The sequence below is a fragment of the Scyliorhinus torazame genome, chromosome 8 (genome assembly GCF_047496885.1).
Source record: "Scyliorhinus torazame isolate Kashiwa2021f chromosome 8, sScyTor2.1, whole genome shotgun sequence".
Classification (NCBI taxonomy): Eukaryota; Metazoa; Chordata; class Chondrichthyes; order Carcharhiniformes; family Scyliorhinidae; genus Scyliorhinus; species Scyliorhinus torazame.
The window spans coordinates 18,018,269-18,044,233 of record NC_092714.1 but is presented as its reverse complement, the minus strand read 5'-3'; positions in this window follow the sequence as shown (position 1 = coordinate 18,044,233).

The window sequence follows — 25,965 nt, the reverse complement described above, 5'->3', positions numbered from 1 at the left end:
ATGGAGTATAGACTGTGGGAGTGTGGCCAGGGATACATTGGAATAGTCAAGTCCAGATGGCAGAAACGTGAGGGAGGAGTTGGCAATGTTACAGGAGTGGAAGGAGCAGTCTTCACCAAGGCACGGATATGTGGAGAATAGCTCAAACTGGGATCAAATCCAACATCAGGGTTACGACCAATTTGGTTTTGCCTCAGACAGCTGCCAGGAAGATGTATAGTGGCAATAGACAAAAGAACCGTCCCCCCCAATCTCTAATCGAAGGGGATTTCTGGTCATTCTATACTGGGTGTCAGCCGAGTTCTCCAGCGACGCCGCTGAAGGAGTTAGCCAGCCTCTGAATGGTCAGCAGCTCTTGGCGGCTGCCCCCCACCCCCCTGTCCCCTGCATCCTGATCCTGTGGTGATATGCATCACTGTAAATACACAAGGGGTTAATGTAAATACAGTGGGACTAAGTAAACACTAGAGGGAGCACCAGAGACGTCATGACATGCAGGCATACAGCTAATGAACACATAGAATAAGACACGACCAATGAGCAGTCAAGACACCCACTACCACAAGGGGGTAACCCATCTAAAAGGACAGGGCACTCATGCTCTGTATCTTTCCACAGGCGACACTTAGAGAGAAGGACAGGGGCAGATCAGAAGCATCACACCTACCACGTGGCTGAGAGCAGACTGGTTAGTTAGACTGAGTTACTATAGCAAGATTAGCAGGAGAGTCGAACTCATAGAGAACTGTGCTAATAGTCCAATAAATCACATTGAACTTACTTCAAAGTCTGGAGTATCTTTTGGTCAAAGCTGCATCGAGTTGCAGCCTGTGTTATCCCAGAGTACATAACACATCAGACCCCTTGGAAGGCCCTTTGGCTTACTACCTGATTGGCTTGTAATTTGCTGCACCTTCCCCAAAGGAGGCAACATGGCTCTCCAGCCAGCAGGCCAGGCCCCAGTGATCTCCTTAAAACTCCCCCCTCTATCTCTCTGGTCTCTGTGATTCACATTGTTATTTGAACATAGAGCATACAGTGCAGAAGGAGGCCATTCGGCCCATCGAGTCTGCACCATCCCACTTAAGCCCTCACTTCCACCCTATCCCCGTAACCCAATAACCCCTCCGAACCTTTTTTGGACACGAAGGACAATTTAGCATGGCCAATCCTAACTTGCACGTCTTTGGACTGTGGGAGGAAACCGGAGCACCCGGAGGAAACCCCCGCAGACACGGGGAGAACGTGCAGGCTCCGCACAGACAGTGCCCCAGCAGGGAATTGAACCTGGGACCCTGGCGCTGTGAAGCCACAGTGCTAGCCACTTGTGCTACCGTGCTGCCATTGGCATGATCTAATGTCAGCCACTGGGGGAATCTAATACCTATAAATTCCTTCATTAATTCTTCTGAATTGTCTCCCTGATGTGATTGCCAGCTGATGCTATTTATCACCTCTTTATAGTTACTATGGTAATACCAGTCATTTTTAGTAGCAAGTTGATAGGAATTACGTAACGCATCCATTAAATATGGAATACTAAAGAAGGAGTTTTTAACATAGCTCTCACTTTTTCTTTTGCTTTTTGTCTGTCTTTGCCTATTTTTTTTTTTTTGCGTGCTCTCTCATGCTCATGCTTCTGCCTGCTGTCTTTTTCTCTTTTCCTGTTCCGCTTTTGTCATTGTTCTCTCTCACCATTTCTCTTTGCCGCTCCTGTTTCCTCACGCTGGCCCTCGCGGATGCCTGCTCACTCCGGCGTGGACTCTGGCCTGCTTTCTCTCTCTCTCTCTCTCTCTCGAGCTGGCTCTGTTGTATGAGCTCGCTCTCGTGTGCTCTCCCATGCCCTTGCGCTTCCTCTCATGCACGCTCACTCTTACTCCTCTCGCCGGTTGCTCTCTTGGGATTGCTCTCAGCCCCCGCCCCCCCCCCCCCTCCCCAGCACTCGCTCCTGTGAATTCTCTCCAGAGCCTCTGTCCACTCTCTCTCCTTGTGCATTCATGCTCGTTTGTGTCCACTCGCTCTCATGCTTTCTTTCTTTCCTCCCTCTCTCTCTCTCTCTCCATTCTGTACATTTTGCTCCACACCTCTCTTCATCCTGACCCTTTCCTGAGAGAAAATCATAAGCAAATCCTTCTGAGCTCTTAAATGGTTGATTTAGCTGAAGTGATGTTTTATTTAAGCACAATGGTGATCACTTGACCTTTTTGTATCTAATTAGTACACTTTGCATGCATACAGGCATCTGAGTAAATGCGTTTCAGTGTTTACCACTTCTGTTGCCGTGCGTGAAGGTCTCTTGATCCTTTCAATAATTTCCTGCGAGGTTTTATCGACTGTTTCATTCTTTTTATTGAAGTCTTTGTTCTAGTGGCAATGTTTTCAACATCAACCAGGCTTTAATCAGCGCAGGCCACTTTGATTGGAGTAACAATACTTATTTATTCACCAGCTCAGAGGGGCAGCAGTATGTACCATCTACTCGATAGCTAACGCCTCCTCGACAGCACCTTCCAAATGCACCACTCCCACCACCGAGCAGTGTAAGAGCAGCAGATGCGTGCAAATACCATCGCCTGAAAGGTTCCCTCCAGGTCACACACGATCGTGTCTTCCAACTCTATTGCTGTTCCTGGACTGTTGCTCGTTCAAAATCCTGGAACTCCTTCCCTAGCAGCACTGTGGGTGTACCTACAGTAGATGGTCTGCAGCGGTTTAAGGAGGCCACTCAACACCACCTTCTCAAAGGTAATTAGGCAGGAGCAGTGAAGCTGCTGGCCTGGCCAGTGACGACATCCCATAAATTAATCAATGAAAGAGCACAATTAATAGGGGATAGCAGAAATCTGCCCGAAGAATCTCACGTTTTAACAATTCTAGCCTCACCACCCCATTTATCCCTGCAGCAGTGGTACAGCGTGTAAAACTCCTGGCTCTGAGTAGAATGGGTTCGAATCCCAGGCCAGAAAGTAGAGCAGAGAATCTAGTTTGGCACCCCTAGTGCCGTACTGAGGGGAGTGCTGCACTATCCGAGGTGGCATCTTTCAGATCGCACAATAAATTGAGGCCTGATCTCTCTCTCTTTTATTATTGTCACAAGTAGGTTTACAGTAACAATGGAGTTACTGTGAAAATCCCCTAGTCGCCACACACCGGCGCCGGTTCGGGGACACTGAGGGAGAATTCAGAATGTCCAATTCACCTAACAAGCACGTCTTTGGACTTGTGGGAGGAAACCGGAGCACCCGGAGGGAACCCACGCAGACACAGGGAGAACGTGCAGACTCCGCACGGACTGTGACCCATGCAGGAATCGAGCCTGAGACTCCGGCGTTGTGAAGCAACAGGGCTAAGCACTGTGCTACCGTGCCGCCCAATTAGCCTTAACAGCCCTTTCAACAGGATGCAAAGGTTCCCATGGTTGTATTTCAAGGACCCAACAGTTCGGCGGACCCTTACCCCCCCCTCACGATATGCAGCCTCGCGACCCTCATGGTCTCCCCCCCTTCGCTCATTTTCAAACCTCACTCCCGACTGTAAACCCATCGCCACCAAGAACAGGCGGTACAGTTCCCAAGATATGGCTTTTATCAAGTCGGAGGTTCAGCGACTGTTGAGTGAAGGGATCATCGAGGCCAGCAACAGCCGCTGGAGAGTGCAAGTGGTGGTCGTCCGGACCGGGGAAGAGAACCGGATGGTGGTAGATTACAGCCAGACTATTAACCGGTTCACGCAACTAGATACGTAGCCCGCCCCCGCATAGCGGAGATGGTCAATCAGATTGCACAGTACCGTGTGTTCTCAACGTAGATCTGAAGTCGGCCTACCACCAGCTCCCGACCCGCCCGGAAGATCGCCACTACACTGCCTTTGAAGCAGCCGGCCGACTCTTCCACTTCCTCAGGGTCCCTTTCAGCGTCACTACCAGAGTCTCGGTCTTTCAGAGAACGAATGGTGGACCAGTACGGTTTGCGGGCTACATACCCGTACTTGGACAATGTCACCATCTGCGGCCATGATCAGCAGGACCATGACGCTAACCTTCAGAGGTTCCTCCAGGCCGCCCAATCCCTCAACCTCACGTACAACAAAGAGAAGTGCGTTTTCCGCACTACACGACTGACCACCTTCGGCTACGTCGTGGAGAACGGAGTCCTAGGGCCCGACCCCGACCGTATGCGCCCCCTCATGGAACACCCCCTCCCCACAGCCTCAAATCCCTCAAACTATGCCTGGGGCTGTTCTCCTACTACGCTCAGTGGGTCCCCAACTATGCGGACAAAGCCCGCCCACTTATTCAAACCCTCTGACGGTTGAGGCCCGCTCGGCCTTCAGCCGCATCAAGGCCGACATCACCAAGGCCGCTATGCACATGGTGGACGAGTCCGTCCCCTTTCAGGTAGAGAGCAATGCGTCAGACGTCGATCTGGCCGCCACCCTCAACCAGGCGGGCAGGCCAGTAGCATTCTTCTCTAGAACCCTCCACGCTTCCAAAATCCAACACTCCTCGGTCGAGAAGAAAGCACAAGACATAGTGAAAACCGTGCGGCACTGGAGGCACTACCTAGCCGGTAGGAGGTTCACCCTCGTCACCGACCAGCGGTCGGTCGCCTTCATGTTTGACAACGCACAACGGGGCAAAATAAAAAATGACAAAATCCTGAGGTGGAGGATCGAACTCTCCACCGACAATTACGATATCAAGTATCGTCCTGGGAAACTCAACGAGCCCCCAGATGCCCTGTCCCGCCCCATATGCGCCAGCGCGCAGGATGACCGACTTCGGGCTATCCGCAATGACCTGTCACCAGGGGGCACCCGACCTACCCGCTTTATTAAGGTCGGCAATCTGCCCTTCACCGCCGAGGAGGTCAAGGCCATGACCAGGGACTGCCAGGTCTGCGCGGAGTGCAAACCGCACTTCTCCCGGCCGGACAAGGCCCGCCCGGTAAAGGCCACCCGGCCCTTTGAATGCCTATGTATGGACTTCAAAGGGCCCCTCCCCTCCACCAACCGTAATATATGCTTTCTAACCGTTGTCGATGAGTACTCCCGCTTCCCCTTCGTTGTCCCCTGCCCCAACATGACCTTGGCCACTGTGATAAAGGCACTGCACAGCATCTTCACACTGTTCGGTTTCCATGCCTACATCCACAGCGACCGGGGTACATCATTCATGAGCGATGAGCTGCGTCAGTACCTGCTCAGCAAAGGCATCGCCTTGAGCAGGACTACGAGTTATAACCCGCAGGCAAACGCGCAGGTGGAGAGGGAGAACACGACGGTATGGAAGGCCGTCCTTCTGGCCCTCTGGTCTAGAAGTTTCCCGACCCCCCCACTGGCATAAGGTCCTCCCCGACGGCCTCCACGCCATTAGATCACTCCTCTGCACAGCCACGAACGAGACTCCTCACGACCGCTTGTTTCTCTTCCCTAGGAAGTCCATCTCTGGGGTCTCGCTTCCATCTTGGCTGACAACTCCGGGACCTGTCCTTCTCCGGAGGCACAAGAGGAGTCATAAGACCGACCCCCCTGGTCGAGAGGGTCCAGCTGCTGGACACCAACCCCCAGTATGCCTGCATCGTGCACCAGGACGGACGGCACGATACGGTCTCCCTATGAGATCTGGCGGCAGCTGGTTCCCCTGCCAACGCGCCCCCCTCCCCGCTGCCTACAGCCACCCCCTGCACCCCTTATGCCCCCCTGGGTGTCCTGTCTTGGCCCGCGCCGGCACTTCCGCCACCCGTCCCCCCCTATCCTACCCCCAACCGTCTCTGACATGTCGGACTGAGGCTCAAGCTCCAGACACGACGCCCCCAGAGTCACCATCGGCAACGACCGTGCCCGCCGCATCGCCAGAGCAGAGGAGGTCTAAAAGAACGATCTGGCCTCCAGACAGACTGAATCTCTAATGACCCCACTACACCCGCTGGACTTGATTTTTTTAACAGGGGGTGAATGCGGTGAATGTATTTCACCTAATGCATGAGCTGTCTGTACTGTCTGTATAATGATGTGACCCATGACCTGGAAGTGATGATATGGGCTATTTCCAGGTACTGTACTGGAACCCCGGTGGGCTCCGCCTCTGGCTCCACCCTCACCGGGGCCATATATAGTCCGGCCACCTGTGGGTGGCACTCATTTGTACAGCTGACTCTGGCAGGCGAGTTCATGGATATTAAAGCCTAAGGTTCGCTCGTTCTCACGGTCTCACAGTGAATTGACGGTACAACAACACAATGATTTTTAAAAATCGTATTGTGGTTTGTGGAATCGTATTATGTCCAGATTGGCTGCCGCATTTCCTGCATTGCAATGGGGGTGTCTACTCTTGAAAACATACTTCACCAATTATAAAGGCCTTTGGGATGTGCTGAGGTCGTGAGAGGCGCTATGCAAATGCAAACTCACGTTTCTCTTACTGCGGAACCCGCCCGATTGCCTCCCGACCACCACCCCTCTTTCCCCCTGCAGTGTTCCAATGATTTGCCTTTCCCGAAATGAAAGTGACTTGAGCAGTGACTGCTGGAAACGGTTCCTGTCAACCTGCTTAATCTCACCGTGTTATTCCAACCCAATTGAGTATCTGCCTATTTAATGGACTAAAGGTTATGATGCAGATTGTAAATGATACACTTCTGGATGCAGAGCTTTAATTAAAATTTGAATCGACAAAAATAAGGCCTGCTCCAATATTTTGAATATTTTATTTTGTTAAAGCCGACCGTGAAGTGTTGTCAATATTAAACAACAAGTTTAATATGTGAAGCACGTACTCTATTAACCCAGGTCTCGGGCAGTCGCAGCTCTTGTCAATTTGGTGCTGGAAAATGCAATTTCCGAAGGTTTCCAAACTTTACTGGGCTCAGCTGTCCGGGTAAGTAGTTGCTCAAAAATGGAGGGCTTTATTTTAACATATGGGATGATGGGGAGGTTTTTGAAACAGGGCAGCTCTCGCACAACTACTCAGGAAGAGGCTTGGGAGTTAATCACTCCATTGGAAAAGATGCATGGCCTGGGGAAACATCAGAGAAGAGAAACAAAAGCAATTTTATTTTCAATTAAACAGTCTGAGCAGCGCTAAACAGTTGGAGACTCTCGGAAGGGCTGCCTACCTACCACGGGATCACCATTATAGTAGATACAGTGGGCTGGATTCTCCGTTTTTGGGACTAAGTCCCCATGCTGTCGTGAAACCAGTGATCTTTTACGCCAGGAAAACTGGTGTCAAAAGGACACAGATTTACCATCTTACTGGGGGCTAGCAGGCAGCCGTCGTTGTGCTCACTGCTCTAGTGCCGATGTGGCACCCCGCACGTCCGGGTCAGAGCCCACGCCATGCTCCATGGAGGACTCAGCTCGTGGACCTGGACCGGCAAAATAGTGCCCACATCAGCCGCCAGCGTGCCCCGGACTGCCCGCACACATTGCCCCCAGCCCCGAATGATCCCCCCCCCTTGCCCTCCGACCGGCCCTCCCCCGACTGTGGCGGCCCCGGACTGAGTCCGCAGCCGCCACTCGAGGATCCCGGATGGTGGGACCATGAGAGTCCCACACCGCCAAGAATTTGGCCGGTCGGGGATGGAGCATCGTGGGGTGGGTCTCAGGCAATGGCCTGAAGCGATGGATACTCGGCGCGGCGAACTCCACGAGTACGCCGATTTTCGGGGGGCGGTGATTTCGTGCACCAAAACGGATTCACCACCCCGTCGCCAAACGTGATTTCGGCGCCAGGGGGGTGGAGAATCCAGCCCAGTCTCTCTCTCTCTCTCTCCCTCTCTCTCTCTCGCTCGCTCTTTCTGTTTCTTCTGCATGCAGGAACTTCCCAGCATCCCAACAAGTCTGGATGGCACATGGCAGAAAGGGACATTGACAGTGGCAGTACACTCGAGCCAAGGCTGATGCAGCTACAAAGACCTATGCACTGATCCAAACTGACATTGCTACAATGGATACCTTCAGGCAATAAGAATTATCCTACACTATCCCGTTAGAAAGATATACAGGAGGTGACAGCCGAACCAGAGTATGACGATGATCTGTTGAACGAGACGAAGGGCGGTTAACGTAGGTCTCAACAACGCCAATCCCATGGAAAACGTTGATGCCATCTCACCAACCAAAATTCTTGCCAAGCTTCGAATTTTCTGCCCGAAGAAATAGGCCAGGTTCAACACAGGGGCAAGTGCTAACATCAGACCTCTTCAAATTCAAAAAATATGTGGTGGAAAGCCATGTTGATACCTACTCCTGCGCAACTTTCAGCGTACAACAGCTCACTGATTCCTTACCGTAGTCCTAGAGTGTAAGTACAATCAATCCTCCTGGATGTTACAGAGGTTCTACATTGTGGACGTTAAAGGCCATGCAATATCTGGTCTCCCGGCATGTCAGACCTCACTGCCGTGAAAATCCAGGGAATCAGTCAGACATCATACAGCAAATCAAACTCAGAAACTACTCCAATTACCTCAGTTCGTGACCTAATATCAAAATATCCAGAATTCTGCGACAAAATTGGCGGTTTTAAGGAAGCTACAGAGTTATACTTCCAGGAGAATGCGAGTCCATCCATTGATCTGTCACATTTTGTACAATGTAAATGCCAGGAGCAGCAGGAAGAAATGGCGAAAGATTCCACACTACAGAAACTGTGGAAAATTAACAATGAAAGATGGCCTGATTCAATTCTATATGTCCACGAACATGCAATGCCATTTTGACCTTATTGGGTTGAGTTGGGCATCTCCCGGGGAGTCACTTTCAAAGGCAGGAAGGTCATAATATCAGAAACATTCTGACCTGATATTCTTCAACAATTTCATCACTCACCCATGGGCATAGACTGGATGAAAAGACTCACAAGAGAAAAAGTCTATTGACTGGCTGTGAACAATGACATTGAAGTCAGCGTCAAGAAGTGCGAGATGTGACAAGGACATATGCAAAGTCAGCACAAAGGACAATTGATACCACATGAAGTTCCTGCCTTGGTCTAAAATCAGCATCTTTCATGTTCATGACTCTGACTTCACCATCATCATCAACCAATTTACCAAGTACCCTATTATGGGTGGCGCGATAGCACAGTGGCTAACACTGTTGCTTCACAGCATCGGGGTTCCAGGTTCGAATCCCGGCTTGGGTCACTGTATGTGCGGTGTCTGCATGTTCTCCCCGTGTCTGCGTGGGTTTCCCCCCGGTGCTCCGGTTTTCTCCCACAAGTCCTGGAAGACATGCTGTTAGGTGAATTGGACATTCTGAATTCTCCCTCATTGTACCTGAACAGGCGCCGGAATGTGACAACTTGGGGCTTTTCACAGTAACTTCATTGCAGTGTTAATGTAAGCCTACTTATGACACGAATAAAAATTATTATTCAAACATTTCATGATGCATCATGCTTAACACACACCCTAAGAACTTTTTTCAGTTCATTTAGTGCATCGAGAGAGATAATTACGGTTAACTGTCGCAATGTAAGCCATTTCATGTTAAGTGTGAGAAATGGAATATTTATCACAGTACTTCTTCTCCTCATTTCGCTAGATCTAACAGCCTACCTGAATCAATGTTTCCCATGCTGAAATCCCTAATTATCAAATGTAGTCAGGCCAAGCAAGTTTTACGCAAGATTTACCGGCTGCATTGTGTCTGAAAGCAGGACGCCGTGGCCGGTGGATGCCGGGAGTTCCCTTTTCCAGGATCTACCCGGATCACCATGCCTCGCAAGGTCAAATGCGATCTCGTGAGACATTGTGGGTGAGATCACTTTCTGGCAAATCTGCATATTACAGTCAGACAGCTCGTTTCACTCCAATATGCGTTCCTGAGATCTACCCAAGGCGTGGGCGATTGTCGTTCAGTGCTGGTCTCCACAAACTGAGACCAGATGGAGCAGTACTTGTGGGAAGATTTACTTCCCTAAAGGATAGCAGTGAACCAGGTGGGTCCTTATGACAATTGGCAGTAGTTTCACGGTCATCTTCAGACTTATAATTCCAGATTTTTATTGAATTAAAATTTCACCATTGCAGTGGCGGGATTTGAACCCCTGTTCCCAGAGCATTACCCTGGGTTTTTATGGTTTACTAGTCCAGTGACAATACCCCTACGCCCCCGCCTCCCCATATCTTGCTACGGAGGGAGTGCAGCGAAGTTTCACCAGACTGATTTCTGGGATGGCAGGACTGATGTATGAGGAGAGATGGTGAGGATTATATTCACTGGAGTTTAGAAGAGTGGTGGTGAATCTCATAGAATCTTATAAAATTCTAAGATAGACAGGGTAGATGCAGGAAGGATGTTCCCGATGGCGGGGGAGTCCAGAACCAGGGTTCACAGCGTGAGGATATGGAGTAAACCATTTTGGACTGAGAAGAGAAGAAATTTCTTCACCTAGAGAGTGGTCAGTCTGTGGAATTTGCTACCACAGGAAGCAGTTCAAAGGGCGGGATTGTCCTGTCTGCCAGCCGCATTTTCCTGCGCGGCGTATCCCATTGGCTGCGGGATTTTCCGTTCTTGCAGCCGGCCAATGGGGTTTCCCATTGTGGCCACACCACGCCGTTGGGAAGCCCATGGGCGTGGGTATGCTTAAATGTGGAATTAGGAGGGTTAAAAGGGGCCATGAAATGTCTTTAGCAAACGTGGTCAAGGAGAATCCCAAGGCTTTTTAATGCATATATTAGGAGCAAGAGGGTAGCAAGAGAAACAGTAGGCCCACCTCAGGACAATGGAGGGACGTTATGCGTAGAACCACAGGAAATCCTTAATGAGTACTTTGCATCGGTATTCACCAGGGAGAAGGACATGATGGCTGTTGAGTGCAGAGATAGGTGTGTGAACGCTCTTGAGAATGTCAGTATATCAAACGAGAAAGGGTTGAGTATCCTAAATTGCATTACGGTAGGCAAGTCCCCGGGGCAGCATGGGATCGATCCCAGGTTACTGCTGGAGGCAAGGGGAGAAATAGCTGGGGCCTTAACAGATATCTTCACATCCTCTTTGACCACAGGTGAGGTTCCAGAGGATTAGAGAATAGTCAATGTTGTTCCCTTGTTTGAGAAAGGAAGCAGGGATAATCCAGTAAATTATAGGCTGGTGAGTCTGACATCAGTGGTAGGGAAACTTTTGGAAAAGATACTGAGGGACAGGATTTATGCACATTTGGAGGAAAATGGACTAATTACTGACAGGCAGCATGGTTTCGTATGGGGAAGATCATGTCTCACCAACTAGACTGAGTTTTTTGAAGAGGTGACAAAGAAATTTAGGTGACAAAGAAAATTGATGAGGGAAGTGCTTTAGTAAAGCGTTTGACAAGGTCCCACGTGGCAGACTGGCAAAACTAAAACCACATGGGTTTTGGGGTGGGCTGGCTAGATGGATAAAGAACTGGCTTGGTTATAGAAGACAGAGAGTAGCGGTGGAAGGGTGTTTTTCAGAATGGAGATCTGTAGCTAGTGGTGTTCTGCAGGGATCAGTGCTGGGACTTGTGTTGTTTGTAGTATATAGAAATGATCTGGAGGTAAATGTTGGTGATCTGATTAGTAAGTTTGCAGATGACATGAAGATTGGTGGATTTGCTGATAGTGCCAGGGATTGTCAGAGGATATAACAGGACTGGAGACTTGGGCACAGAAACAGCTGATGGAGTTTAATCTGGACAAATGCGAGGTGATGCTATTTGGAGGATCAAATTTAGGTATGAATTATACTGTAAATGGCAGAACCTCTGGAAACATTAACATTCAGAGGGATTTGGGCGTGCAGGTCCACAGTTCCCTTAAATTGGCAATATAGGTTGCCAAGATGATTAAGAAGGTGTATGGCATGCTTGCCTTCATCAGCCAGGGCATTGAGTACAGGAGTTGGGAAATCATGTTGTGTCTATATAAAGCCTTGGTTAGGTTTTATTTGGAATATTTAGTGCAGTTCTGGCCGCCACATTATCAGAAAAACGTGGAAGCTTTGGAGAGAGTGCAACAAAGGTTCACCAGGATGTTGCCTGGTCTCAAAGATGTTGTATATATGGAGAGGTTGAATAAACTAGGATTGTTTCCACTGGAAAGACGGAAGCTGAGGGGAGACCTGATAGAGGTCTAAGAACTTATGAGAGGCATAGACAGGGTGAATAGTCAGAGGCTTTTTCCAAGGGTGGAAGTGTCAATTACAAGGGGGCACAGGTTCAAGGTGAGAGGGGGAAAGTTTAAGGAGATGTGCAGGGTAAAATTTTCACGCAGAGAGTGATGGGTGCCTGGGAAACGCTGCCAGAGGATGTGGTGGAAACAGCCACATTAGCAACATTTAAGAGATATCTCGATGGGGACATGAATAGGGAGGAAATAAAGGGATACGGACCGGGGAAGAAGGCCTTTTTTTAGTTTGGGCAACATGGTCGGCACAGGCTTTGAGGGCCGAAGGGCCTATTCCTCTGTTGTATTTTTTTTTGCTCTTTGTTCTTTGTATGATTGGCCATGATCATGTTGACCAGGACCCTCACTCAAGTCGATTGATAGACACAGCACTTTAACTTTTACTCAAATCACTTCTGTATTAAAGACAATATACAATCCCAATGCTTATGACTACGACAAGAGTAGTTCTATCATACACTGTATCAAAACTCCATTACACAAAGTATCAAAAGGCCTGTTACACATAATATCAAAACTTTGTTCTACAAAGGTATAGAAACTCAAGGCTTGAACCTAACTACCACCTGTTAAGTGGTGAGGTGATCAGACTCCCTCTTGGTGGACCCTTTCTGGGTCTCGAACCCAGGGCAAGGCTTCTTATGATGGTTACCCCTATAGGTTATCACTTCAGAGGTCTCTTTGACTCTACTTTTTGCACAGATCTCGCTCATGCTCCCAGTCACATACTCACAGGACAGCATTAATCGATCAATGTATTTTCTGGTCCTCAATGCTCAAAGTGTTGTGACTCTCTCAGGGGTCGTACTTCTTCTCAGGAGCACGACACACAGGAGTCTGTGTTCAATCACTGTCTGTCCATGACATAGCAACAGTCATTGTCCTTTCAGCTCCTGTGCTCACCCCAAGGCTGAACATCCTGTTCTTCACTGCAAGCCCCTGCTGTCTATGCTGTACAGAGCTAGCCTTTTTAACCAGCAGGCTTTGATGGTGTCTTCACTTTGTTGGAGTCTTTCCAAATATCCATCAAGCTGCAGTCATGATGAATAGCGGAGTAAGGTGGCACGGTGGTGCAGTGGTTAGCACTACTGCCTCACGGCGCCGAGGGCACGGGTTCGATCCCGGCCCCGCGTCACTGCCCATGGAGAGTTTGCACATTCTCCCCGTGTCTGCATGGGTCTCGCCCCCACAACCCAAAGATGTGCAGGGTAGGTGGTTTGGACATGCTAAATTGCCCCTGAATTGGAAAAATAATTGAATGGCGGAGTAGGCCCGGAGGGCTGAATGGCCTCCTCCTATTTTCTGTTACTATGCCTCCGAGACAGAGAGAGAGAGAGAGAGAGAGAGAAGTGGGTATGTTGCTTGAGTGGCAGCACTCCGCACCAAGCAAGACTAGGAGACCAGCCTCCAGAAACTACCACAGATGCATCAGAGATTGAATTCTGTACCACACTCTCGCCACTTACCCAACTCCACCAACCAGCCCGCTCAAGTGAGCTATTAGAGCAGTGTAACAAGGGAGCAAAGTAGGTTAATTGGCTAAACTGATATGTTGCTTCTCCATCAATGGAGCTAATTCTCATCTGCAAAATGGTCTTCCATAATGAGAATATTCTCAAGCAGCCAGGGCATTTAATGCAAATCGCTTTATTAGCAAAAATGTGGATGGCAAGTAAGGTTATTAAAACACAAGCAAATTATCTTTTTCTGTTCTCCCTCCTCTCTCTAATCTCTGCATTAATTATCATCATAACATCTCTTGTTGGCTTCCTCTTGGGATCGGTGAGGTCTGAAAACCTCCTGCGCTGTTCTCGAAAGCGCACTGCAAAATAATTACACGACTTGTAAAGTTGGGCCACTTCTGCTATTTTTCTCATTGGAATTATTGGAATGCAAAATGGCCTTTCAAAATGTCTCACATCATTGAAAAATCCTGCTTGCTGTTGAGATAGGAGAGCTGTAGATGAAGGAGGCCATTCTGCTCCTCAAGCTTGATCCCCCATTCAATTAGATGAGAATAGACTTGTACCTTAACCCCACTTATCAACCTTGGACCCTTAAAGCAAACCCTTGTCCAGCATCAAGACACTCAATAGCTCAAATCCAGCACATCTCATTTGAATGCATGATAGCTGACTCCTGAGAGAGACTCCCAGGAGATCAACAGAAACATTGCAGCAATGTTCTCAAAGCAATCCTGAAGGGGCCATTCATATTCGGCAACTCATGGGAGCAAAAAGCTATCTAATCTCAGCAGGTCTGGCAGCCCTGTGAAGACAGAAACTGAGTTGATGTTCCGAAGACTCACAGGAGACCTTGGCTTGTGATGACCAAACCAAAGAAAGGGTCATTCAGCAAGGTCCTTCACGCATCGAGGGACCTCACTGGAAATGTGTGGAAGCCAAGTCAAGATGAATTAGGGGGCACATCTCGGAGGGCAGAGAAGGTCTCACCTTTAGTATATTGGGAATAACAGTGTGATCTGGCTGAGTCGGTAGCGCTCTTGCCTCCTGAGTTGGATGTTTGTGAGTTCGAACTCCACCCAAGAGTTGAGCAAATAATCTGGGTTGATGCATTGCTGGAAGGTGTGGCCAAGTTCCAGGTTAGACATTAACCTGCCATTGCTGCCTGTTCATGGGGGTTGTGGCTTGGTTGGTAGTACACTTGATTTTGAGCATAAAGGTTGTAAAGTTCAGATCATCCTCGGCACGGTAGCACAGTGGTTAGCATGGTTGCTTCACAGTTCCAGGGATCTGGGTTTGTTTCCCGGCTTGGGTCACTGTCTGTGCGGAGTCTTCACGTTCTCCCCGTGCGGGTTTCCACTGGGTGCTCCGGTTTCCTCCCACATCCCGAAAGACGTGCTAGTTGGGTCATCGTACTGTCGTGTTGGGTGTTCCGATGCACAAATGATCCAACACGGCTGTAGCTGGTACAACTCTGGTTTATTGTCTTAAACAATGACAACTACTATCTGCTGGCTTAGGTTTGTGCTTTACCAGCTAACCTGTGGACCCTTTTACAAAAACCTGTCCCAACGAACAAGGCTCCCTCCTGGTTGCAGCACCTACGGCAAATCAAAATCGGGAAGATCGCAGCTTTAAACCCTGTTGAAACAGCTGATCTCTTCCAGGGTACAATTGGAGGTGGCGGGAGTGCAAGCGAAGGGGTCCTCTGCACCCCGGGCTGGGGTAAGGGAGGAGGGTGAAAAACAGTTAAGGTTGCCTCACCTAATGGTCCATCGGGTCCAGTGACACTGGGATACAGTGCAATAGAACCACTGGAGACCAAAGTGAAGGTGCTTGGCGAAGGAACGAGTGGCAATGTGAAGAAAACGGTTTTGATGACGCAAGTGGCACAGATCTGAAATGCACAGCCTGAGAGCGAGGCTTTCAAAAGGGAGCTGGATAACTGCTGGGCTAGACGGGTATGTGGGGTGGGCTCTTGCAGAGAGAGACGGGGAGGAAATGACTGGCTGAATAGTCACCAGTGCTGAACCATTCTCTGATTCCAGGATGTGCACTTATCTGTACCTGATAACCAATGGGGAAGACTGGGGTGAGATACATGAAGAGCAGGATAAAGAATTACTCTCTCCGAGGTAAGATGCCAGTAATCTCTGTCTCCGTCCATGCAGGAAGTACTGAGCTTGGGAAGGCACATAGACCTGCGAGAGGAGTGAAATGGGAAAAATATTAAATTTTTTATTAAAATAGTAGTGGGTCACTGAATTATTGATATCAAATCGAGCCGCCATGTACACTGTGAGGGCTGAGCTGATTGGGATGTGTTTCAGCGAGAAAATGAACACTCAATGCTTTTGAGAATGAAAGCAATTCTTTGCAAATGTAATTTGTGGGCCCTGTATGTCTCTAGGACCTCGAGGTAGGAGGCTTTCTGCTTTTAAACAAGCAATTGCTGTGTGATCACAGAGTTCGCCTGACTTGCAATGTTACAGAGTCTGGCAGTGTTTACCAATAAAGCCCCTTTTGTCGATGATGCAAGCAATCTCTGGTGGCTGCTAGCTGCATTTAGAACAGTTCAGAATTTGTTCTTTTCATCTTCCTTTTTAAAGGCTGTGCATCATTAGGAGCTGCTTGGCTTGCAAGTGAGAAAATGGCTGTTTACAAAGGGGCTAGTTGTGTGATGCCGTCGCGCCCTTGCTCTGGATACATGACTGCACGTTGCGATGTAAATCTCCCTGTTTGAATAAAAACCGCATTGTTGGGTTTTGAACAAGCGGAGCAGAAGGCACAAAATGGTTTCCCTGATACAACGAGGTGAAGACGAGTATTTCAACTCAGTGCCTCACTTTGCCGCTGTTGTCAGGGGCATTTTTAAACTCTCTATTTTAAACGTCCGCCTATGGCTGTGGTGGAGGGGTTAGAAGAGGGACAGAGTGCCCACCCCACATGCGCTCATCCACTGCCAATTTAATGTCAGTGTTTTGGGCCCCTTCAAAAAGCTCTAAAGTAATGGGGAGCAAAAGGGCAATTGGTGTCCTCCGCCCTGACAATGCACAATTCACCCTGCGACAAGCTCAACCCAGTTCACTTCATCGGAAGGGAGTCATGCCAGGATAAAAATGTGAAACATCGGCTGATACACTGATCTCTGTGGGGAAGACCACAGTCAGAAGGCCTGTGGCTTGAAGGCGGGCCTATTACTTCAGAGCCCCTGTTTTCTCTCCAACTAGTGTTTCCTATGAGCCTGACACTCAATCGCCATTGACTCCAAAAGATAACTAAATCTTTCACTTGAAAAATAAAGTCCAGCATCTCAATCAGATGATGCACTATTCCTCGTTCTGCCCTGGCCTGTGGTACTTTATATAAAATGAGCTCATGATTCTAACTGTAGGGAATGCATCAAACACCTATGATGATCCCGGCTTTACACAGTCCATTATTATTTAGCTATTAGTGAAGTTCCATTTGAGAGTTATTTCTTAACTTTACAAAGCACACGCTGCTCCCAGGGATAGGAAGCATTTCCTTTGTACCTTCAGTTATAGAATGAGAGCATTGCAGCACAGAAGGAGGCCATTCGATCCGTCATATCCATGCAGGCTCTTTGCGAGAGCAAATTAGCTATCCCGTTCCCCAGCCGTTTCTCCCCAGCCTTGCAATTTTCTCTCTCTGCAGCTGCCTATCCAATTCCATTTTGAAACACACGATTAAATCTGCCTCCCCACAGGTGGGGAGATGTTGGCATAGTGGTCGCGTCATTGGGCCAGTCATCCAAAATCTTGAAGGCACTGGGGATATGGTTCAAATCCCACCACGACAACTGGTGGAATATGATTAGTAAATCTAGCCTTTAAAGCTAGTCATGACAACTATTATTGAGTGTCATGAACACCCGTCTGTTTGGCCAATGTCCCTTTAGGGAATGAAATCTGCTCTGCTTCTCTGGTCTGACTTGCAGGGGTCCAGACCAACAGCCATGTGTTTGACTGTTAACTGCCCAGTGAAATGGCCTTGTATATTCATGGGCAATTAGGGAATTGGCAACCAATTATGGCCAAATCCCATGAGAGAATGAGTTTTTTAAAAAAGGTCTTTGGTGGTACATTCCAGATCCCAACTACTCACTGTGTATGGAAACTTTACCTCATATCAGCTCTGATTCTTTTGCCAGTCTCCTTTTAAATTTGATTCTCGACCCTTCCGCCAAGAACGGGAACAATTTCTCGTTTCTCGCCTAGACCCCTCATGATTTTGAACATCTCTATCAAATCTCTTGTCGACCTCCTCCTCTTCCCTGGGAAGAACAACCCTGTCTTCTCCAATCTATTTCCATGGCCGAAGACCCACATCCCTGGAACCACCCTTGCCAATCTATTCTGCATCCTCTCTTGAGTCTGCTCACGGCAACACGGAAGCATAGTGATTAGCACAGTTGCTTCACAGCTCCAGGGTCCCAGGTTCGATTTCCAGCTTGGGTCACTGTCTCTGTGGAGTCTGCACGTTCTCCCCGTGTCTGCGTGGGTTTCCTCCGGGTGCCCCGGTTTCCTCCCACAGTCCAAAGATGTGCGGGTTAGGTGGATTGGCCATGCTAAATTGCTAAAAAGGTTAAGTGGGGGTTACTGGGTTACGGGGATAGGGTGGAGCTGTGGGCTTGAGTAGGGTGCTCTTTGTAAGGGCTGGTGCTGGCTCGATGGGCCAAATGGCTTCCTTCTGCACTGTAAATTCTATGATTCTTCGAGTCTTTTTGTCCTTGCTAAAGTGTGGTGTCCAGAATTGGGCAAGCTCCAGTTTGTGATAATTTCCTTGATTTTGTATTTTGTGCCTTTACTGATAAAACCCTGCCTTTTTAATTGCTCTCTCAACCTTCTTCAATGATTTTTGCATGTATATCCCCGAGTCTCTCTGTTTCTGCACCACCTTTACAATTGGGTTTTTGAACTTCATGTTGCCTCTCTTCATTCTTCCTATCAAAATGTACCACTTCACACTTCTATGCATTAACTTGCACCTGTCATGTGTCCTCCCATTCCACCAACCTGTCTGTCTCCTTGCTACGTTTTGCTGATTATTTTGTTGTCCCACTCGTACTCCTCAAGTTTCATTCGCTTGCTAACGTTGACATTTTGAAAATCTGGATCACATCTTTCTGAGCCTCGCTCTTTCCAAAGGAGAGCATTTTAATTTGCATCATCTCTACTCAAGATTTGACGCCATGGAGGATTACTGATTCCTCAGCTCAGGATGGGGGAGGGTGGGGGGGACGGTGGTGGTGGTGGATCAGCAAGAGTCTTCCTTGCCCACCTGATACCATGAAACTTCATGGGGTCCAGAGTTGATGTTGAGAATACCAAGATTGTGTACCACTGTGCTGCCCGTCTAAATGACTCTCTGGGCATAGTCAGACTCTCAGACTAGTCTATGCATAAGCACTCCCATTTTTGGCACGATACCCCAGATGTTAGCAAAGAAGACTTTGCAGGGTTGATATGGCTGGGTATATCAAAGAACAACAAAGAACAAAGAAAAGTACAGCACAGGAACAGACCCTTCAGCCCTCCAAGCCCGTGCCGACCATGCTGCCCGGCTAAACTAAAATCTTCTACACTTCCTGGGTCCGTATCCCTCTATTCCCATCCTATTCATGTATTTGTCAAGGTGCCCCTTAAATGTCACTTTCGTCCCTGCTTCCACCCCCTCCTCCGGCAGCGAGTTCCAGGCACCCACTACCCTCTGTGTAAATCATTGCCGTTTCTGCTGCCTAGGTCGATCTGTCCGGTTTAATTCTGTTTTGCAGACTTTGTAGCAGTTTGGCGCAACTGAGAGGCTTGTTTGGCCATTTCAGAGGGCATGTAAGAGTCAACCACATTGCTGTGGGTTTGGAGTCACGTGTAGGCCAGACAGTTCCCGAATAATAATCTTTATAAAAATAATCTTTATTGTCACAAGTAGACTTACATTAACACTGCAATGAAGCTACTGTGAAAATTCCCTCATCGCTACACTCCGGTGCCTGTTCGGGTACACTGAGGGAGAATTCAGAATGTCCAATTCACCTTACAGCACATCTTTCGGGACTTGTGGGAGGAAACCGGAGCACCCGGAGGAAAGCCACACAGACACGGGGAGAACGTGCAGACTCTGCACAGACAGTGACTCAAGCAGGAATTGAACCCGGGACCTTGGCGCTGTGAAACAACAGTGCTAATCACAAAAGGGCTTTTCCCACAGTCAACAATGTTTTCATGTCTCTGTTACTGAGACTGGCTTGTTTCATAAAATTCCAAATTTATTCAGTGAATACAAATTCCACCAGCTTCTATGTGAACCCATATACCCACAGCGTTAGCCTGGGCCTCTGGATTCCTAGATGACATGAGAACTACGCCATCCCCACCCCCCTGTGCCCCCCCAAATCATAGACATGCTTGAACATCTTTAAAATAATTGTTTCCATTTGCAATTAAAAGCCTTTGGACAACATTTAATGAGCCTACTCTGGTGGATAATAGCTTCGGATTGACCGGGAACGCAATCAAGCTGTGGCTCCGTGGGTAAGACTGTTTCTGAAATTTTGGGTTCAAGTCCCTCTTCAGGGATCTGAGCACACAATCTCGGCTGCAGTACCAAGAGAGTGCTACACTGCCTGAGGTGTCATGAGATAATAAGCCAAGGCCCCAGTGGACAGAAAAGACCCCACGGCCCTGTTTTGAAGAAGAGAAGGAGAGTTCCCTTTGGCGTCCATGCCAGTGTCCCTGAAAAACAGATGATTTGGCCATTACTGTTTGTGGACTCTTGCTGTGCACAAATTAGCTACTGTTTCTTACATTACAATAGCGACTACTTCAAAACGTGCTTTCAGGAAGGTGGAGGCACAGTGGTAATGGACGGAGCAATTCAGAACCCCAGGACATGGGACGTGGGTTCAAATCTCACCGCAGCAGCTGGTGGAAATCAGATACAATTTATTAGTCTCAAATGAAAAGCTCGTCTCAGTAATAGTGACGATGAAACTATCATGAAGTGTTGCAAAAATTTACTTCGGACCTAGCCTTAGGCAGCACGGTGGCACAAGTGGCTAGCACTGTGGCTTCACAGTGCCAAGGTCCTGGGTTTGATTCCCCGCTGGGTCACTGTCTGTGCGGAGTCTGCATGTTCTCCCCGTGTCTGCGTGGGTTTCCTCCGGGTGCTCCGGTTTCCTCCCACAGTCCAAAGATGTGCAGGTTAGGTGGATTGGCCATGATAAATTGCCCTTAGGTCCAAAAAGGTGAGGAGGGGTTATTGGGTTACGGGGATAGGGTGGAAGTGAGGACTTAAGTAGGTTGGTGTAGACTCGATGGGCCGAATGGCCTCCTTCTGCACTGTATGTTCTGGTCTTACCTGGTCTGGCCTGCTTGTGAGTCCAGACGCATGGTGATGCGGTTCACTCTAGATTGCCTGAGCATGCCACTCAATTGTCTCAAACCACTACGATAGCTAAAGGGCCAGCTGGCATCGACCTAGGCACCGGAAATGGCAATGGCACACCCAGCTCTGTCAACCCTGCAAAGTGCTCCTGACTAACATCTGGGGTTTGTGCCAAAATCGGGAGAACTGTCACACCGAGTAGTCAAGTAACAGTCTGACATGCTCATACTCATGAATCATACCCTACAGACGATGCCCCAGATACCACCTTCACCATCCCTGGGTGTGCCCTGTCCCATCGACAGGAAAGACCCACCAGAGGTGGCACCACAATGGTATAGTCAGGCAGGAGTTACCCAGGAAGTCCTCAACATTGACCCTGGAAGTCTCCTGGACCATCATGGGCAAGGAAACCTCCTGCTGGTTTTCACCCACCAGCACACCTCAGCTGGTGAATCAGTGCTCCTCTTTGTCGGACACCACTTGGAAGTAGCAATGAGGGTGGCAAGTGTATTCTGGGCATTGAAGTCCAACCCCTCCCTCCACTGCCCCTACCCCCTGCCCCACTCATGCCGGCACCGGCTGAAAAAACTCATTCTAAACCCGCCTTCTACCACATGGCCCATAGCCTTGCAAGTTACAGTACTTCAGGTGCAGATCCAGGTACCTTTCAAATGAGTGGAGGGTTTCTGCCTCAACTGCCAATCTGGGCCGCAAATTCCAGGCACCTACGGCCTCCTGGGTGAAAAAGATTTCCCTGATATCCCCTCTAATGCTTCTTCCAATCACCTAAAACCTATGCCCCCTGGTAATTGACCGCTCTGGGAGGGGAGCAAGTCTTCTCTGTCCACTCTATCCAGATCCCTCAGAAGTTAGTACATCTCAATCATGTCATCCCTCAGCCTCCTCGCCTATCCAATCTTCCGCCATAGCTGCAATTTTCCAGCCCTGACAACATTCTCGTAAACCTCCTCTGCAATTTCTCCAGAGAGTGGTGACCAGCACTGTGTGCAAAACTCCAGCTGTGGGGCCTAATCTACTTCTACAGGGGAGTTAAGGAAGGGCAATGAATGCTGGCGGAGCCAGAGATGCCCACATCCTTTAAAGAATAAACAAAAGAACTTTGGTAACTTAAAGTGCTTTGGTATGCCCTATGAATATGAAAGATGTGATATGAATGCAATTTATTTTCTTTATCAGATCGAACGGGAGAGATATTCAACTTGCCATTCACCTCACATTGCAGCTCTGTGGCCATCCATTGTGATTGTTTTGTTGGGTGGCAAATCAACAATGCCAGCCTGGCATCCAGAAAATATTTCCTATTGCAATTTGCACCTCCACTCTTTTAACCAAAGGGGAACCATAAATCTGAGAGTTTTTTTTTTAATGCAGGTGATTAAATGCTCCTTTAAACATAATGGCTGGAACCTTGTTTGTACAATTGACAGTGCAGTCTGCAGAAGCAGATCCAAGGTTGAATGTTAAACATCAGGAGTTTACATTTCAATTGAATCAGTGAAGGCAAAATTCCATTATAATAATAATCTTTATGATTGTCACAAGTAGGCTTCCATTAACACTGCAATGAAGTTACTGTGATGATTCCCAAGTCGCCAACTGTTTGGGTACACTGGGGGAGAATTCAAAATGTCCACTTTACGTAACAAGCATGTCTTTCGGGACTTGTGGGAGGAAAACGGAGCACCCAGAGGAAACCCACGCAGATACAGGGAGAATGTGCGAACAGACTGCGCACAAATAGTGATCCAAGCCAGGAATCGAACCTGGGACTCCGGCGCTTTGAAGCACTGTGCTACCGTGTCGCCCTAATTCACCCACCCTGAGATTAAACAGAGTCAAGAGGGTTTGTGACCGTGAGTGTGGCCTCATGGTGGAAATAAACGGACAGGCTTGCTGAACAGAATAATAGCTGACAGTTGTCAATGTTTCATCCGACCAACAGTCCTCGCCGATGATTTCCGAAATATTTCTTTCACAGTTGTTTCCAGACCCGTTTTCTCTGGTCAATATCATAGAATTTACAGTGCAGAAAGAGGCCATTCGGCCCATCGAGTCTGCACCGGCCCTTGGATAGAGCACCCTACCCAAGCCCACACCTCCACCTTATCCCCGTAACACTGTAACCCCACCTAACCTTTTTGGACACTAAGGGCAATTTAGCATGGCCAATCTACCTAACCCGCACATCTTTGGACTGTGGGAGGAAACCGGAGCACCCGGAAGAAACCCACGCAGACACGGGGAGGATGTGCAGACTCCGCACAGACAGGGACCCAAGCCGGAATCGAACCTGAGACCCTGGAGCTGTGAAGCAACTGTGCTAACCACTGTGTTACCGTGCCGCCCACATTAAAATAAATCTGAAGGAAGCGTTGATTCATTTTGTACAGTTGAAATTAGCATATAAATCAGTTCTCTCACGTTGTGAAAGGTGTGCAAGATAACCATGGCGGACAGATCAGGCATGAGCAGAATTCCAGGGCCCCTTCCCAAGACGTGACCTCTCACCCCTTTGACTTTACACCCATTGCAGTTGGCAGAAATCTACCTTGACAAAATTGGATTCACGCAGTAACTTGGGAATTTCTGAAGTCGCTAAAACATCATTAGAAACATAGATTGGACAGTCAGAAGCAGGCCATTTGGCCCGATTGCTGGTGTTTAACCTTCATGTTTAACCTTCATATCAACCTTCCCCTGTTCTTTGTCCTCTCACCCCATCGTATCCATTGAATCATAGAGTCCCTACAGTGTAGAAAGAGGACATTCGGCCCATTGAATATGCACCAGCCCTTCGGAAAACTACCCTACCTAGGTCCAATCCCCCACCCGGTATTTCTTGAATATTCCTGAATATTTTTCTATTCCTTTCCCCATCATGAGCTTATCTAGTCTCCCCTCAAACGTACTTATTCTATTTCTCCTGAATTCCATATTAGATCTATTAGTAATTTTTTAATATATATATATATATAAAACACCTTAGCCCGAGTCACCCCTTCATCTTTTCTCCATTTGCCATATCAAACCTTTTCATAATCTCATTGACCTCTCTCAGGTCATACCTCAGCATTCTCATCATAGAAAATATCTTCACTAATCTTCCCCTCCGAGTTCTGATATCATTCTAGTGAATGTTGTTTTATGCCCACCCCAGTGATTCTATATCCTTAGCACTGTTGGTTCACAGTGCCAGGGTCCCAGGTTCGACTCCCGGCTTGGGTCACTGTCTGTGCGGAGTCTGCACGTTCTCCCCATGTCTGTGTGGGTTTCCTCTGGGTGCTGCGGTTTCCTCCCACAAATCCCGAAAGACGAGCTTGTGAGGTGAACTGGATATTCTGAATTCTCCCTCAGCGTACCCGAACAGGCGCCGGAATGTGGCGACAAGGGGATTTTCACAGGAACTTCATTGGAGTGTTAATGTAAGCCGACTTGTGACACTCATAAAGATTATTATTGTTATTAATATGCAGACTATTTTAATTCATATTAAATAACCAGTTATAGAACCTGTCTTACACAGAACCCAAACTCTCAATGTTGAGCCTTCCTCTAATCTCGTTTGAGACCTGAGAGAGAAGAGATTAGTGTCGTTGGATGAATTGCCAGTTGATTGACCCATCCTGGTTTGATAACAGCAAAGCCAGTCATGTAACACAGCGCTGTCACCTTGGACCACTCGAAAGGCACAGCATCAGTCTCAACAGTACTCCACACACAAAGGCTGCATTGCCGGCGCACAATGAGCTGGGTGCACGACAAGCTGACTGTTATCACAGGAACAGAAGTGTGCACAATTTATCTCCTGTTTACAATTGCATTTGTTTTCTGGGAACCAAGTATGACAATTAAGAAATGGATAGCAATGAGTTATAACACAGTAATTCAATCAAACTATGCTGATTGTGCCAAGCTATTGAACTGCGATTTTATTTTCTCATCCAGTCCTTTATTCAAAATTAAACAGCTTTATTATATATAACACACATGAAGGCCTTCAGTGACTATGCCAGTTTGATGTAATATTCTGCTGCCGGAATAACCATTCATTTTCCCAGGACCAAATGAGGATCCATAGTACAATGTGCCTTAATGTGCAGAACAATAGATGACTGCCAATAAGGTACAAAGTAGTAATTGAATGTATATCCTTTCAGTTCATCATGCACGTGGGATTTAGTGGCAGTGTCTCTTAATTGCCACTCTTGCTTTTGTCTCCCAGAATGAGGAATATTTCCAAACAAAAAAAAAGGAAGGGAATGCTAAACACCAACGTAGGTGGTCCAATTAGCTTGCATAGTTCCACATATGGATGCACCCTTAGGAAGTGCTGTGGGAATGATTGGTTAGCTCTTTCAAAGGGGCATGATAAGCTGAATAGCCTCCTGTGTTGTTTATTTATTGCAGTATTCCATCGAGCCTGATGTGTTTGGCGGGGAGGGTGTGGGGCCTGGAATTGGTAGATAGGGTGCGGATGGGGAAGGTGAAATATTCTACGATCTAACCTTGGTGCAATTATCAGTCATTGCCATATTTTTAAGTACAGGTGCAATTATCAGTCATTGCCATATTTTTAAGTACAGGTTGGCTGTGGGCCTCTTGAAGCAGCAAGAGGGTCAAAAATACGGTCTTGCCAATGTTGCGCCCATCTCAAGTGCAAATTTCGTAAAGTCTTCCAACATAGCAGTAACCTTTATTTATACTGAGCATGACCCCAATTGGGCAAACCACAAAAACCTCGATTTGCACCATCTGTGCAGTGTTATGAACAACAAACAAAGAACAAAGAAAAGTACAGCACAGGAACAGGCCCTTCGGCCCTCCAAGCCTGCGCCGACCATGCTGCCCGTCTAAACAAAAATCTTCTACACTTCCGGGGTCCGTATCCCTCTATTCCCATCCTATTCATGTATTTG